The sequence below is a fragment of the Hetaerina americana genome, unplaced genomic scaffold (assembly GCF_022747635.1).
Source record: "Hetaerina americana unplaced genomic scaffold, ioHetAmer1.1.p SCAF_2, whole genome shotgun sequence".
Taxonomy (NCBI): Eukaryota; Metazoa; Arthropoda; class Insecta; order Odonata; family Calopterygidae; genus Hetaerina; species Hetaerina americana.
This window is the reverse complement of record NW_027286763.1, coordinates 21,722,330-21,737,582: the sequence shown is the minus strand read 5'-3', so window position 1 is coordinate 21,737,582 and position 15,253 is coordinate 21,722,330. Positions and strand designations below refer to the sequence as shown.

At 37.6% G+C, this 15,253-nt stretch overlaps 1 protein-coding gene across 1 annotated transcript in view; it reads right to left on the bottom strand.

Annotated features, from left to right (window-relative positions):
* Positions 1-15,253, bottom strand: part of LOC139687598 (uncharacterized) — a 34,435-nt gene that overhangs the window by 18,441 nt on the left and 741 nt on the right. The gene's annotated exons all lie outside the window — the stretch shown is intronic.

The window sequence follows — 15,253 nt, the reverse complement described above, 5'->3', positions numbered from 1 at the left end:
TCATCCTCAAAAGCACGAGATGGAACATTTCCTATAACTAGGGTCCTCAATAGGATAAATTATGACACATACATATTAATTAAATCATATTTATATAAAGACAAGTATGCTGAGATACTCTCTTGAAAGTTGGATTTTAATAATTTCAGTGGTCTTCCAATATTTATTATAACTTGCATGATTATTTCAATATTTTCTTTTGAAGAACTATACTTTGCCTGAAGTTCCATATTCTATTCCACAATTTATCACTTTTAATTATCGATTGGTCCTTGTTATGTCTAAATATGCCATGCAAATTTAAGCGTTTCAAGTGCTTGCACATTTTTTTGTACTTGTTGGCAAGTCAAGGTGACCATTTTAAATTTGATACACCCATTTGGTCTCTAGTATCAAGGATTATGTTTTTTCTATATTTTGGGATTCCAGAAATAGAGTTCTAAATTATGCATAATAATCTTTGTGCCAGCACATAATCCGGAAAAAAACAAGAGATTTATAGGAAAGGAATGGGAGGATGAGTATCATCGGAATTATACACAATTACAAGAAATTGGTTGATATGTTGCTTAAAATGGAGCCCGACAAACATATATAAAGGAAATTACACTAAAAGTGTCAATTCTCTATTTCTTGGACATCCTAAATTAAAACAGAGACAATGGAAAGTTTCAATCTCATACCCAGATAGTATGAGATGGTTATTTAAATACAGTAATAAGGTTCAAAAGAATACAGGACTTTCAGGAAGGTTCAAATGAGTTAACATGTAAGCACTGAGCAATGGATTTTTACTGGTGAAAAATTGTCAAAGGAATGGGAGGATGAGTATCATCGGAATTATACACAATTACAAGAAATTGGTTGATATGTTGCTTAAAATGGAGCCCGACAAACATATATAAAGGAAATTACACTAAAAGTGTCAATTCTCTATTTCTTGGACATCCTAAATTAAAACAGAGACAATGGAAAGTTTCAATCTCATACCCAGATAGTATGAGATGGTTATTTAAATACAGTAATAAGGTTCAAAAGAATACAGGACTTTCAGGAAGGTTCAAATGAGTTAACATGTAAGCACTGAGCAATGGATTTTTACTGGTGAAAAATTGTCTGAAAATATTCTAAAAACTGAGATAATTCCTATTAAAAGAAATGGGCAACAAATACTAGAATAACCAAATAGGCGGTTTGAAAATATCTACACTGAAGATCTTCAAAGAAAGAAGGTAAAGATATCAGGCTCTTGCCTTGGCAATCGCATTATTCTCAAGATACTGTTGAAGAAAAATGGTCACTGAATAACAGGATATTTTTGAAAATAATACAAGAGAGCAAGGCAAAATAATCATAAAAAGGATAAGTACAAGAAAGGCAGCTGGAGGAATGAGATATATGACAAAAATTACTGAGAATGGAGAATAAGTGAAAGGCAATGCTTAATAGAACTGCAGAAACCTTTGTCTATATCCAATGGTGGAAATCATTTATGATACTTGCAAGATAAATAGCTAGTTTGAGAGAAAGAGTTCTCATAGTAATCTGGACATGGAACAGGAGAAGATGAGAGTAGGAATCAACATGATGGGGTGAGATTATTAAGATGTAGGAAAGGGATGAAGAAGACAAAGATGAAGTTTATCTCCAGTTGTAACATCAACACTGAGGAAATAGTTGGGGTCTGCTGGAGGAAATGGAATAAGTATAGGTAAGAGTACGATGAAATGTATCAGTATAGTGGGATAACATGATCTTGTCCTCAAGAATGTAAAAAAAATTTAGAGAAACGCCGACACATTTTTACATAGCATGAGAAAAGTATAATTTTAAAGCGAAGTTTAAAACGGTTAGACAGGGAAAGAACTGAAGAAAGTTAAGTTCATAACTGGAAGGCACAGTAAAAGGAAATCAAAAGAAGGAAGAAAGGAGAAAAGACAAATTATAGGTTGAAATACTGTCAATATGAAAGCAAGAAGAGAGATAGCTGAAGAAGAGGCTTCAGGAAATGCAGTTCACAAAGAGAAAAAGGAGAAAAATAGTATAGACATCCCTGCACAATAAAAATAATACTAATCTACAGAAACACATTGATTTGCTTAACTTCAATGAGTACATTTTATGAATATTCTGTTGGATGTGAAAGTGTGTCACATAAGCATAAACATTGGAAACAATATGAATCCCATGCATAATGTTGTATTTAGCCCTCTACCTTCATAATTGCAGGCAACATATCAGGTAATTCAATTAAAACATACTCCCATCTGTTAACTGAACTCTTCAACTGGCACAATTTATATCAAATCATTATATCCGAGTTCCATAATAGCGTTTTTTTAATATTCTGACCAGCCATGACTTATTTCAGCCACGAATAAAGGTACAAATAAAATGCAACAAATTCAGAGAGTAAAAATTATTCGCCTTGACTGGGATGCACTCTGAAGTTGTTGCATTGAAATGCACATTAGCGGATGACTTCGTTAAATGTTACTGTTGCGGCATATCCCGCAGTTTCTTTGGAATTTGAACAAATAAAAATTAGGAACACAGTTACCAAGTGTACCAAGCTAGTCTAAATATAACCAGTTGCAAATAACTCATTTGTATGACGAAGGTAACAGGCTATTTATAACGGACAATCGATTTCCCTGAAATTAATAATTCATTCGGCCACGAATACAAAAATCAAGTACGCAGACACAATATATCGCTATTTTAATGTGGCTAATACAGCAACGAGGATACCACACTGAGTACATCGTCGCCCCGGTGTCTCATGGCTCAAATATATTCGAAAAATGCATTATATAAAACATAAAATATTGAGGCATTGCTTTGGTGTAGTTTGAATTACCCCCTTCATTATGGCATGCGCGGACGCTGCACGATGTAGTGAATGACGCAGTGCATTGCATAACTCGCAAAGAGTTAATGAAGTAAGAAGCACGGTACGAATTACTATCGCGCTGATCAGTGTTTATTATATGCGATTTGAGATTGAAAATGCCAAAATACAACTTACTGAATGATAAGTGTGAAAAACATTTTTCAACCACAGGTTCATCCATGGTCCAAACATACCGGCATTATCTATTTGTCAATAAATTAGCAATGGCTCGTAAGGAATATTTTGTATAAATGCAAAACGAAGTCGTTTTAATTGCCTTGATAATAAAAATGAAAATATCCAGGAATAAAGCCTAAGTTAAGGAAAGGCGGGAGAATTAAATCCACCGAAAATTGTTCTACGCCAGAGCGAATACAATCAGACATCGATATTATTTAAATTTTATTTCGCTCGCTCCATTCCATTTCACCCTAAACTGAAATTAAATAAACTTCATTTCACTGAAGAATACACACTTAAGCCAAAATAGTGATCCATCGCAAGGTCTTAGATCTTCTACTAAAATACTTTCCAGCAACATAAAAACGAAATTCATGCCATCTAACGGAATCATCAAAAAATTAAATGTGCGCTAAATACAACTTTAGCTATCCATAGTGCACTCCCAGCGCTGCCCTTAATATCTAAATTCGCCTATTAGGTAGGAACGTGTCGCTAGGCAGATTTGTTTTAATTAATATTTACGTCGAAAACTGCTTCACTTATCAAATCAATCGACAACTAATTCCGTAATTTGTTGAATTCAAGGGCAACGCTCGTGAAAGTGAAACCCAATTTCGCAAATTTCCGACGCAGGCTCTGTATTCACACTCACAGACCGTTAGATGTGCAGTGCAAGCAACTAGCTGACAGTCTTAACGAGCAATAAGCTCGTAGCCAAGATATGCCATACCATTTTCCGGACAACTCTTGCAAATGCATGAATTCGAGTGAAATATTCTTATTTAATTCAAATCTCCAGGACTCCTTTTGAAAGTACCTCCTGAATTTCCCTTTGCATTTTAAATTGGCCGCCATCCTAAACACACAATAAATCAAATGTAATCGGAAGTAAGCGGGAAATAACTTACCATGAAAGATTAAAATTCTTTCATCATTATGTAACCTATTTCGTTACATGATGTAGCCACATGAATCTGGAGCATGGAAAATAAAACATCTAGAATCTGAAGTACCAATCTTTAAGGATTACTATTAATGGCATAAAAACGTAACGAATAAATTACTTGTGTTAATTAATTCGACCAATATCACATGAAATAAGTAAAAAAAGAGTGAAGAAAGTTTTCAGTGGACAATGGGAGGCGTCGATTCATTTCGTTTTTGAAAATAACTAGGGGGAAAGACTAACATAATCAAAAATCATTATCAGTGACAGTATGACACAAATGTATATCAGAATCTAAGACAGCATACAGGCTTTGCAGTCCGTTCCATAAGTTCCAGCCGTGTTGCGTGACGTGTGTTGAGGAATTGTCTAGTAAATGTTTTGACTTAATGATGATACTTCTTAGAAATTGCTATATATACTATTCCCATGATGTGAAAACAGCAAGGTTAAAGGGTTAAATGCATTTAGCTCCTCTTACAGAGGAATGCATAATAATCTATTCGGATGGACACATATTGATCATCGCAACATTTGAAAAATCCGTTTAAAAAGACACACCATGGCGCCCCACAATACAAGAAGCTGTACTTCAGTCCTGCATTCTTCCTTCCACCCTTCATTTCGTCCAACGTCCCTATCACGCGAGCTCGTATCTTTGTTAGGTCGGAAACTTTTCAGACCACCCATGTATTTCTGCCCCTTCCTCGTTTTCTTAACATTCTCCCCCCTATGCACAGTCTTTAACATCCCATTGCCAATCAATGTGGTTTGCATCCATTTTTCCTACCTCTTTTTGATTTCTACGAACAAACCCATCTCCCCACTATTCCTAGCACTTCCTCGTTTGTTTTTCTTTCTGTCCACTTCACTTTTTACATCCTACTACACACCCACATTTCAAAAGCTTCCAATCTACCCTATCACCTTGCTCCAACGACCATTTTTCCACACCGTTTAGAACCATATTCTATATATAAGATGCCATTAATATTTTCTTACCTTAATAAGCAATAATAATGATAATGTGTCTACTCTAGATTTGCCCGCGTATTTTAAAGTTTAGCTTAACCCGCCACCTCCTCGAAAATCTCATAACCTTTGTTTTTTTACATTCACCTTCAGCCCATCCTGATTTTCTCTCACACTGATGTTCTAATGCACTCAATAATTACTGTAACCCCTTGGCTGACTGTCTAAATAAAGCTTCATCTTCCACAACCTAAACTATAACATTACCCGAATGCGGTAGGGTCATATTCGGGTAAAAATTATTCTGGGGTGTATTCACACCATAGCGGTGGCTTGCAGGATACATAAGTAAATAAACTGATTATAATCAATTTCTCACCGACTTTCATTCCAATCTCCAGTTCTTCCTATGCCTCTTTAATTATTTCCTCCACCTCTACGTTGAAGAGCACCGGTCATATTGGACAACCTTGCCGGACTCCCCCTCCGAACACTACCATTCGGACTCTCCGTCCCTCACTCGCACCCGACCAGTCTGAGACATGTACAGGTTGCGGATTAGCCTCCTATCCCTCCAATCTACTCCTATTTTACTCATTAATTTGACCGAATTCATCCTATCAAACGTCTTTTGGAAATCTACAAAATAGAAAAATACATCCTGATTGTATTCCATATTCCTCACTATTAGTAACCTCATAACAGCAATAGCATCACGCATGCCTCTCCCCTTCCTGGACCCAAATCGATCACTACCTAAGTATTCATTTGCTTTGTTCTCCATCCTCGTATTGAAAATCCTGAGTACCACCTTAACTTCGAGCGAATTCAATCTTATGGTTCTGTGGTCCTCACATATGGCTGCCTTTCCCTTTTTTTTGGAAAAGGAATTAACACGTCAGAAAAAGTCTTCCGTTGTAATCCCTCCGTCATAAATACTACGAATTAGTCCATAAAAACTCTTCCTCCACGTTTTCCTAAACCCTAAAGTAGTTCCACGAGAATGTTTCTACCCCCATTGCCTGATTTTACTTCAATTCACTCAATTCTCTTTCTATATCGCAATCAAGTATGCCTGGACCTAATGTATCCCCATCTACATCACATTCTCTTTCCACATACGTCTAAACTTGCTGACACAATACATTTACCATATTCATCCTTACTTCCTGATAGTTCTTTTACCTTCCAGTAAAGTGCACCAATTTCTCCTTATTTTGCAAATTTTCTATATCCTCTCACTACATCTTCGACCACGCTTATTTTGCTGTGTGTTTCCCGCCAAAGCTTATTATTTAACGCTATATTCTTGCTTCTTGTCATATTCCGTTCTTTATTCAATTCCTATGTTTACATTCTTCTATTTCCTTCTCTCGTCTCTCTTCCTCATCATCTCGTCCGTAATCCATTCCTTTATCTTTCCCTGATTACTATTTCTTTAGTTTTATTTGAATCTTCCGATTACCCTTTTTTGATAAGTTTCCATTTTTCATCTACTGTCCTGTCATCATTCATTGGTGCTACATCCTCTTTGTTCAACCACCTTCTTTCTTTAGCCTCTTGAATCTGAAATTACGCTTCATTCGGACTAAATTGTGATCGGAATCTGCATCCGCTACCAGTTAACTGCGAATTTATCACACTGTTCCCAAATATGTGCCTAGCCATAATTTAACTTATACGAGTATCTTTCTAAATCCACACGCACGCATTTTTTCAAGTATACCTATACCTATTGTGTTTTTTAAAGTACAAGTTACTTATTGTTATTCACTAGCTTCTGCAGAACTCTAATTCCTTTCTCCCCGTGGGTCATTCCTCGTGCCTAAACCATACGCATCCTCCCCCATCACCATTACCAGAGAATGTCTTCTAGACATCACTTACTTGGCTTACCGACGCGTTCCAATACCTTATGACTATCAAATGTTTCCCTTCAGGAACACACGCGATTCTGTCCTCAAACTGATCGCAGATCATATCGACTTTTTCCTCCTAATGATTGCTTGGTGGCATATATACTGAACAATGACCATGTTCATCGGTTCTACTATTACTTCTACTGGTAATATTCTATCCGTTGATTGTTCTATGTTGACCATGCTTCTTCCTACCTTTTCTTCAATATTATGGGAACCCCTAGTTGGCTCTCGTCCCCTCCGCTGTATATTACTCTATAACAATCAACTCAGTGATACTATCTTCTAAATGTAGTATGAATGTGAGACGCAAAGTGCCCTTTTGGTCGGGGACACCAAGTAATAATATTTAAAGCTGCCTTGGAATTGACGTAACATAAACAACACCTAATATCATAAAGCTATTTTCAAGCATAAACTCGCCACTATTTGACCATAGTTTGCTAAGAGCCAACGCAAGATGGTTACCAAGGTAGTTAGGGTAGCAAGAAATAATGAGCTCTACGGCCTCTCAGTTAAATAAGAATGGGGTAAAAACTCCAATGGCCGTAATAATTAATTTGAATTATTACGGCCATTGGAGTTTTTTTCCCCATTCTTATTTAAGGTAGTTAGGGTGTTCACTGTAAACAAACTAAAGCTTCTGTTTCAAATCTAATTACCCACTGACAGTTGGTAGTGGTAGAGAAGAGATGAAAGATTCACATAAAAAATCATATCCCCTCGAATTACAGCATATGAATAGATTCTAACCCCATTACTAGTGAATGTGTTATAGATACAAATCGATATTAATAGGATTATGGTGAAGTGGTCGAGCCTGTGCGGCCTCCAGGTCCTGGCGAAAAGATTTCTTCACGAAGGGGAGGAAGAGACTGAAAATCAATTATTTATTCTGGAGGAGAGGATGGATACATCTGTCTCTATAATAGAACGTAGGATGATGCTAAGTATAAACAAGACAATGAACCAGGGTAAACACTCATTTTCAACATGAAATATAAATTCATGTTCGTATCCCCGACTACATCCCCATGTTCCCGACAAAAATGCTGTATTTTATTCCGAATGTCGTGGAAAGGATTAGACACTTTATGTGAATTACACCTCCTCATGTGCCAATTACCCTAAGTTGATACTGGCGTAGTTTTTGTGTTTACCAGGAACTGGCAAGCCAAATGGCCCGAGGCAATCGCCAACTGATCTCACAGCCAAAAGGAACATCGCCCTTATCGGAAATTCTCGATATGTACATCATATTCCAGACTCACTCGATTTCTTAAAAAAGGTCAATTATCTTTCCGAATGAATCGGGATCAGTTCGGAATTGCGAATTCAAAAATCGGGAATCGATTTTTAAAATCAGATTTCGAAGTCGGGAGGCGCATATCTACGAAGTAAGGTGATTTCGTAGTCCAGTCAACAACGATATGAGAATTTCCTCGTAGAATTTCCACGCCGAAATTCCGTTTCCTCTTGTCATTTGGGAATTTTTTCAGCCTCTCAATAATCCGAAACCTTTTTTTTCAGGGATTTCACGCCACGACTCACGAAGCTTTTCAAAGAGGAGTTTCCGCGACAGAGCATCGGGCTGGTGTCCTCGGTGACGGAAATGACCCCAGCAGAAAAGCCAGGCAACCTCATCTTCGAGTTAACATTTATTAACTAGTATCGCATTAATATTTGGATCTATATCCCAATACATATTTTCAAAAACATTTGTTCCCTTCTTGGGCATGCATATGAATAATGAATTCAATTACGTTTCTACTGTGCACATGATTATTCTTCAATTGGTAAATAGGGTTATTATTCAGTAAATTTAAGATGTAAAATTACATAGTTGTTCTCTCGAAATCATAAATCTTAGACATACATCTGTCGTGACTTTAATGTAAAAAAACGAACGTCTCCGAACAATTATATATTTAATCCTGCGACAGGGAGGTCACAGAAAGAGGAATAAAAAGAAACAAGAGTTAGCCAACCGTGCCCAAGAAGGAGACAAAAACAACTCACGACTCAACAGGTTTCTTATAATATTACGAGGAAGATACGACGGCACAGGGCGATGATGTAGTAAGTTCTACCTCTTTACCGTATTTAAATCCAAACACAATGTATGCATCTTCACTTTTTCACGTGAAATGTGAAATTTTATAAACTGACTTATTAATTGCGCGCAAATTACTGATGCACTGTTCGAACGATCAAGGATGATCATAATAGCGGATTCCATTCAATGCCCTACGTTCGGCTCGCTCGAAGTAGTCTTTATCGCACCGCCCACCCTCCTAGAACATTCAATCATTCCGATTATTTCACGCCCGAAACATTTCTTTAGATATTTTCAGTAATCAGCAAGCCACCACTAGGGTGTGTGGCCGGGGATGAAAACACACCAGACTAATTTGGACTCGAATATGACCCTACTGCGGTCGGACAATCTGATTCTGATCCCTTAACATCACATACTTGACAATTTTCTTAGCGCGGTCACTCGAATGAAGGCTCACTGGGACAGTGTTTGCTCTTAGCTTGCAGTGAAGCCAAGGAATTGCACGTCGACATAATCTGACTGGGAGGTATCTGGAGAAGTTTCTCAGTATTTCGAACGTTCCATTTTAGCGCTCGGGAGATAATAAAAACATAGAGAGGACAACTTATGTGAACATGTAGAATGATATCACTTGAAACATGAGCCGAGAATGTTGTAAGAATTTTAACGTTCGTTCATTTGTGCAACAATTTCAGAGTGTAGAAATCATTCGCCTTGACCGGGATTCGAACCTGGATCCCTCAATGTCCGGTCGAGTACTTTAGCCAGTTAAGCTATCGAGGTGTCCTCTTAAGCTCCGAAATTTTGGGGGCTTTAATGGAACAAGATGTTTCGACGAAATACCGTACATACAATGTCACAGGAATTCGTAGACGCGCCATAGTCCACGAGGTTAAAGCCAACTATAGACACTTAGGCTGTTTATACCTTAGAGAAATTCCAAAGAAACTGTGGAAGATGCCGCAGCAGTCACTTTAAACGGTCAAGGCGAATGATATTTACACTCTCAAATTGTTGCATTGAAATGTATATTAGCGGACGACTCCGTTAAAAGTGACTTCTGCGGCATCTCCCACCGTTTCTTTGGAATTTCCATCATTTGTATTTCAACCCAAGATAAAGAGCTCAAGTAAGGTCTCGATTCCAAACAATCCAAGAATTTCGAACTCTGAGGATGACAGCAGATATTGTCTCACGATGTCTGACAACACAGAAATGATGAAGCGCGATACCAATTCCATCCTATTTGAAGGAACAGCGATACTTCCCCGAGATCAAGAACCTACTGCCAACAAGATTTCTGTGGATCCGAATTCTGTGTGATGGAGAGACATAAGCGGCGATTGGAACTCTGGGTTCGCACAATGACGGGCAAGTTCAGTTCATTTGCAACGATCACATGTGCCGTAACTCTGGGGGCATATCTTCTCAATCTCAAATAAAAAAGACAAGCGATAATACTTTCTTTGAATAAAAACTTTTAGGCACACCGCAGGCGGCACAGCGAAAGGAAATGGCGCCCTAATTACTCTTGAATATCCGAGTTCCTAGTCCAAATTGAGTCTAGTATGAAGGTATCTCTACCTCCACCGATTAGAAACAGCCTTCGGCGTAATTATTGCAATGATGAACTATCTCAAGAAAATGTGAAAACGATTAACGTTATGCTGTCAAAGTTACATATTTATATTGGTGGTGTGATTGATTGATATACTATATTGTGATTTATATGAACACCGTGACATGCCCCACTCCCAAGTGGGTCAACGAACTCCAAATACTCCCTTCGTAAAATTTCTCGGTAGAATTTGGAAACTAAACACTTACAGCAAGATATCAGTGCCCATACTAACGAGGCATTTTTCTTACTCACAACAGTCACTTAGGCCGCCAAAAACCACAAAAGAGAGCGGTTTTCAAAACAGGTGTTGCTCCGGGCGATGGCCCAGGCTACCAGCCCTGGACCAATGAAAAGGGTAATGCTCACTGGAGCTCACATACTTAGGGGACCGAAATATGAGCGTTCAAATTTTGATTAATATTACGAGATGCGTAAGCATAAACAACTAGCTCAACCCCATTAAATGGTATTTGCCCAAAGGGTGCTGGGTGCCCTTTGCACAATGATTAGTTGATACGAGTACATTGAATTTTTTTAAATCGATCTTTGCAACAGTGTTTAATAATTAGGCTTAAGATTAATTCTAATTAAATATTGCTGAAAGTCTGCTGACAAGTTTTGCGTGAAAATGGAGAGAATAAAATGGATCACGGTGAACAAAAAGAATGAAATAACATGACAATTAACGTTAAAAAGTTTATTCAATGACAAATGCCGGTTTTCCGCATGTCTTTATCGACCACTTCCGATAATTCGGGATGTCATTTGTTAAATAATAATAGAAGGGTCCATAATAATGGAATAAAATTAAAATCAATGAACAACTGCGGCAAAAGGGCTTCGGAAGTGTTTGAAAGTGAATTCGTCCATTTTTTGGAAATGACTAGCTCAATTCAAACGAGCGGAGAACAGAGAGCAAAGGATCGATCTAGCGGAAAATCTGTGTGTTCTTTCGAGAGATGATTTTAGCTGAATATACCTTAAGACTTGTGCCAACTGACGGCACACGTGTTTCTCCCTTCCCTTCACACTAACCACAAGGAATACTACTCTCAACCTTCCTTAGAGAATATTTATTGAATATGTTCGATACATTCATTCCTATTAGACATTAAAGATATTTTAATAATCTTAATTTATACTGTTTTTACTCCTAGGCAATTCTACTAACTAGGGATAGTAGCTGGAGATAATAACGCATATTATAACTTAAATGCCAAATATATACCAAAAACACAGTAATCAACCTGAAGGTCGGTTTGGTTGGTGTCGGTAGAGTTCACCTAGTACCAATCCCGACGGCGTGTGTGGAATTCACATCAGGGTAGGGGGGCCAGTTCCTATCCCTGTGCCAGTTATGGTTTCCAAGGAAGATCTGGTACCCGAAAAATCACATAGCTTGGGTGGAACTGTATACATATATATACTTATTTATTAGATCTTCTACGGGTTAACTTGGGCTGTTGGTGGACACAAATAAATACTTTTCTCCTAACAAAACACAACCCAACAATACTCTTCATATTTCTTTCCTCCCTTCGTCCCTGCTCGTCCAACATCCCTATTCTGTCCCTGCTCTTTCCTCGTTTGCCTATCATTCTCCCCTTCTATCACAGTCTTCGAGATCCCACGGCCGATCAATGTTTTTTATATCCATATATAAGTTACGCACAATTAAAAAAGCTTTATTATTGGCATAACGCTGACGTTTCTTAAGCGAGCTTGTACATCTGTTCAAAGGGTTTAATCCGTGCCAAGTCTCCCGCACTGTATTCTCGGATCGAAGGTTTTATGAAACTGTCGGCCAATGAACAGCCGAGACACCCCACGAAAGCATTCGCTTTCCCTCACACTTATGCATGGCGATCGATGTGTCCCGCCTCTTGAATTCCCGCCGAGTATGCAAGATAAAAAAGATAGATGAGTAAGAAGCGCGTTCATTTCCGAAGCTAAAATTAACCGACTGTTAATTTTACCGCTCAACACTTCAGTGCATTGAAATTTTGTGCTGGCCGGAGGTAACAAAATTAAAGAACCCGTGTAGTGATGCAGAAAGGAATAGTTGTTGAAACCAGATTACAGAATGTTACACAATATTATACGTATATTGCGCAAAAATGAAGTCTATGTACCGTTTCGAAGAATGGAAAACTCAGTTCCTTAAAATTAAGAATCATCTTTATGCCCATGCAAGATATTGTGTCTATTTGATAAAAAATGTGGAGTAGTACGAAATACTTACTGATGAACCATAAAACATTCACGAACAATTTTTGTAATGGAATGTAATCCAGTATTTGCCTAGGCACCGCAAAATAATTTTACATTATCTGTTATCAGTTTGAAAGTTCATAAACTAAAGTAATTTGAAAAGTATGAAACCTGAAATTTTGGGCATACAAGTTATACATTTTCGCAAAATATCTACGCTCATACACCGCTTGATGATACCATCCCTTTCCCAAATATTGATCTAATTTCTTCTGAGTGACACGATAGTTAAATCATTCTCTGAGCTGAAGTGACGAGTCTTAATGATTATTATATCATTTAACAAACCGCAGGGGAATACTCCTGCAGAAATTTCGATATCTTGACATTTGTATAACGAATGATGTCGCCAATTACATTTATACTACATTTCTCGCAGTTTGCTGCTCAAGAGTTCGATCAATTCCATATTAACCTAGTTGGTCCATCAGTGTAAATCCTATTCGCTCGTCATTGATAGTTGGCTCACTTTTCGAGAATTCTTGAATAATTTCACACAAATTATAGGCATTCCCAAAATGTAGTGTACCCAGTCGCTTGTGATATGAATGTCATATTTTTTATTAAAATAATGTTTAAAGGCTGGCATGGCAGTGGTGTAAAAGAAGGTGCTGGTGAATCAGAAAAGTGACGCTGAATGGTTCTTCTCAGCGTCAATCACGAAGCGACGAGTTTAAGTTTTCGCGAACCGCCCTGTGCACGCACATGGAGTTGTCGCGACAAGTTGACGAGGTCGGCGGGATGTATATCCCCCTATCTTATCGGTTAATGAATCTAGAAGCATTTATTTGGTCTACAAAGCAAAACCAAGTTTATCATTCAATAAAGGGCTACTGTTACCACGCCAGAGTTGTAATGTGTAAGGACGAAGAATGTCGAAAACGGGTCTCGGGAGTGCAGCAGACAGATATTAGGCTGAAGGGGGAGGTGTGTGGGAGGGGTAAAAAATAAGAACAAAATTCGTGTCTGGGCCGTGAGACCTTGAGCGTCGAAACAACTTGCAACGCCAATATGAAAATACTTTCGCAGACATCGACGCGCATTGATGCCGACGAAAAAGAATCGCATTGAAATCAATAAAAAAAACGAAGTCACCATTACAGATTAAGAAATTATCAATTTCTCCCATGACCTCTGTAAACATGTTTTTTGTATTATGTTTATTTTTGCAGGAGGATAGGCACGACTCGTAGCGTTCATACACGTCGAGTTTAACTTGCTCGAGAATCGTTACTAAAAAACAAAGATATGAAACGTGAGTAGAAGTAGTATTCCTTTGTGGTAGCCAGTGTGTCCTAAGGTGACATGTATTTTGCGTAACTAACATACCCCACGTCGCTGTTCACCGATTAGTCGACCCCACGTTGTACTACCATATGGAATTACTAGAGATGTTAGTCCTTTCCGAGCAAAAACTGAATTCTAAGTGGTTACCTCTTCTCCTTAATATCAGCTGATCATCGAATGAAGCCATATTTTACGTACAACAGAAATTGTGGAACACTGACAATAAGATCAAATAATGGAATCGGGAAATAAAAGCCATTAATATAATACAAAAGTTGCATTACTATAATATCACGTTGCAATCGCAAATTACTTGGCGAGAAAGCAGGCAACACTTCAAATGTAAACATAAGATGCACTTCATAATAGTTATCATTTAACATGCAAATATACCCTTCATTACCCTTAACCGAAAGGACAAATGCAACCAAACAAATATTTTCATTAGTTATATTGTCGAACAAATCACATTAAATTCTCCCATCCATATTAGGTTTTCTACAGTACCCCTTCTAACTACTTTCTACAATAAAATTTTATTTCATCCCTAAAAAGAATTTTACAATACATTTCGGTCCTGCAAACGACTGGTTATTTTTATGATCTATTCATGCATTTCATTTGAGATTAACTATTCTCATAATATCTATTTCATTTTCGGAGACATGCCATGCCTTCGACCATGGACTCAAAACTTTGCACTCTGCGAATAAAAGCGCGTCCAAATATTATCATTCACAACAACATGTCAAGTTTCACTTTCACTAGTGAAACCTACCGGCACCGGTACAATGACCTTGAGTAGGGGCAACAAAAAGATTAGTAAACCCATCAACTATAAGATTATCCATGATTCCAGGGCAATAATATCTGACACCGCGAAAGTTATTGAAAATTTTCAATTTTCTAACAGTACAACATATCTTTTCAAATTAAACACGACACCCAATGGATGTCGTATACTCTGTTGTCAACATGAAAGTTATAAGATGGAGGAAACTGACAAATTATTTAATTAGGTTGAAATGTCTTTTTAAAAAATTAAGCCGCTGAATTGTTAAATTTACGGCCACACAATTAATATGATTTCTTATAAGTGTAA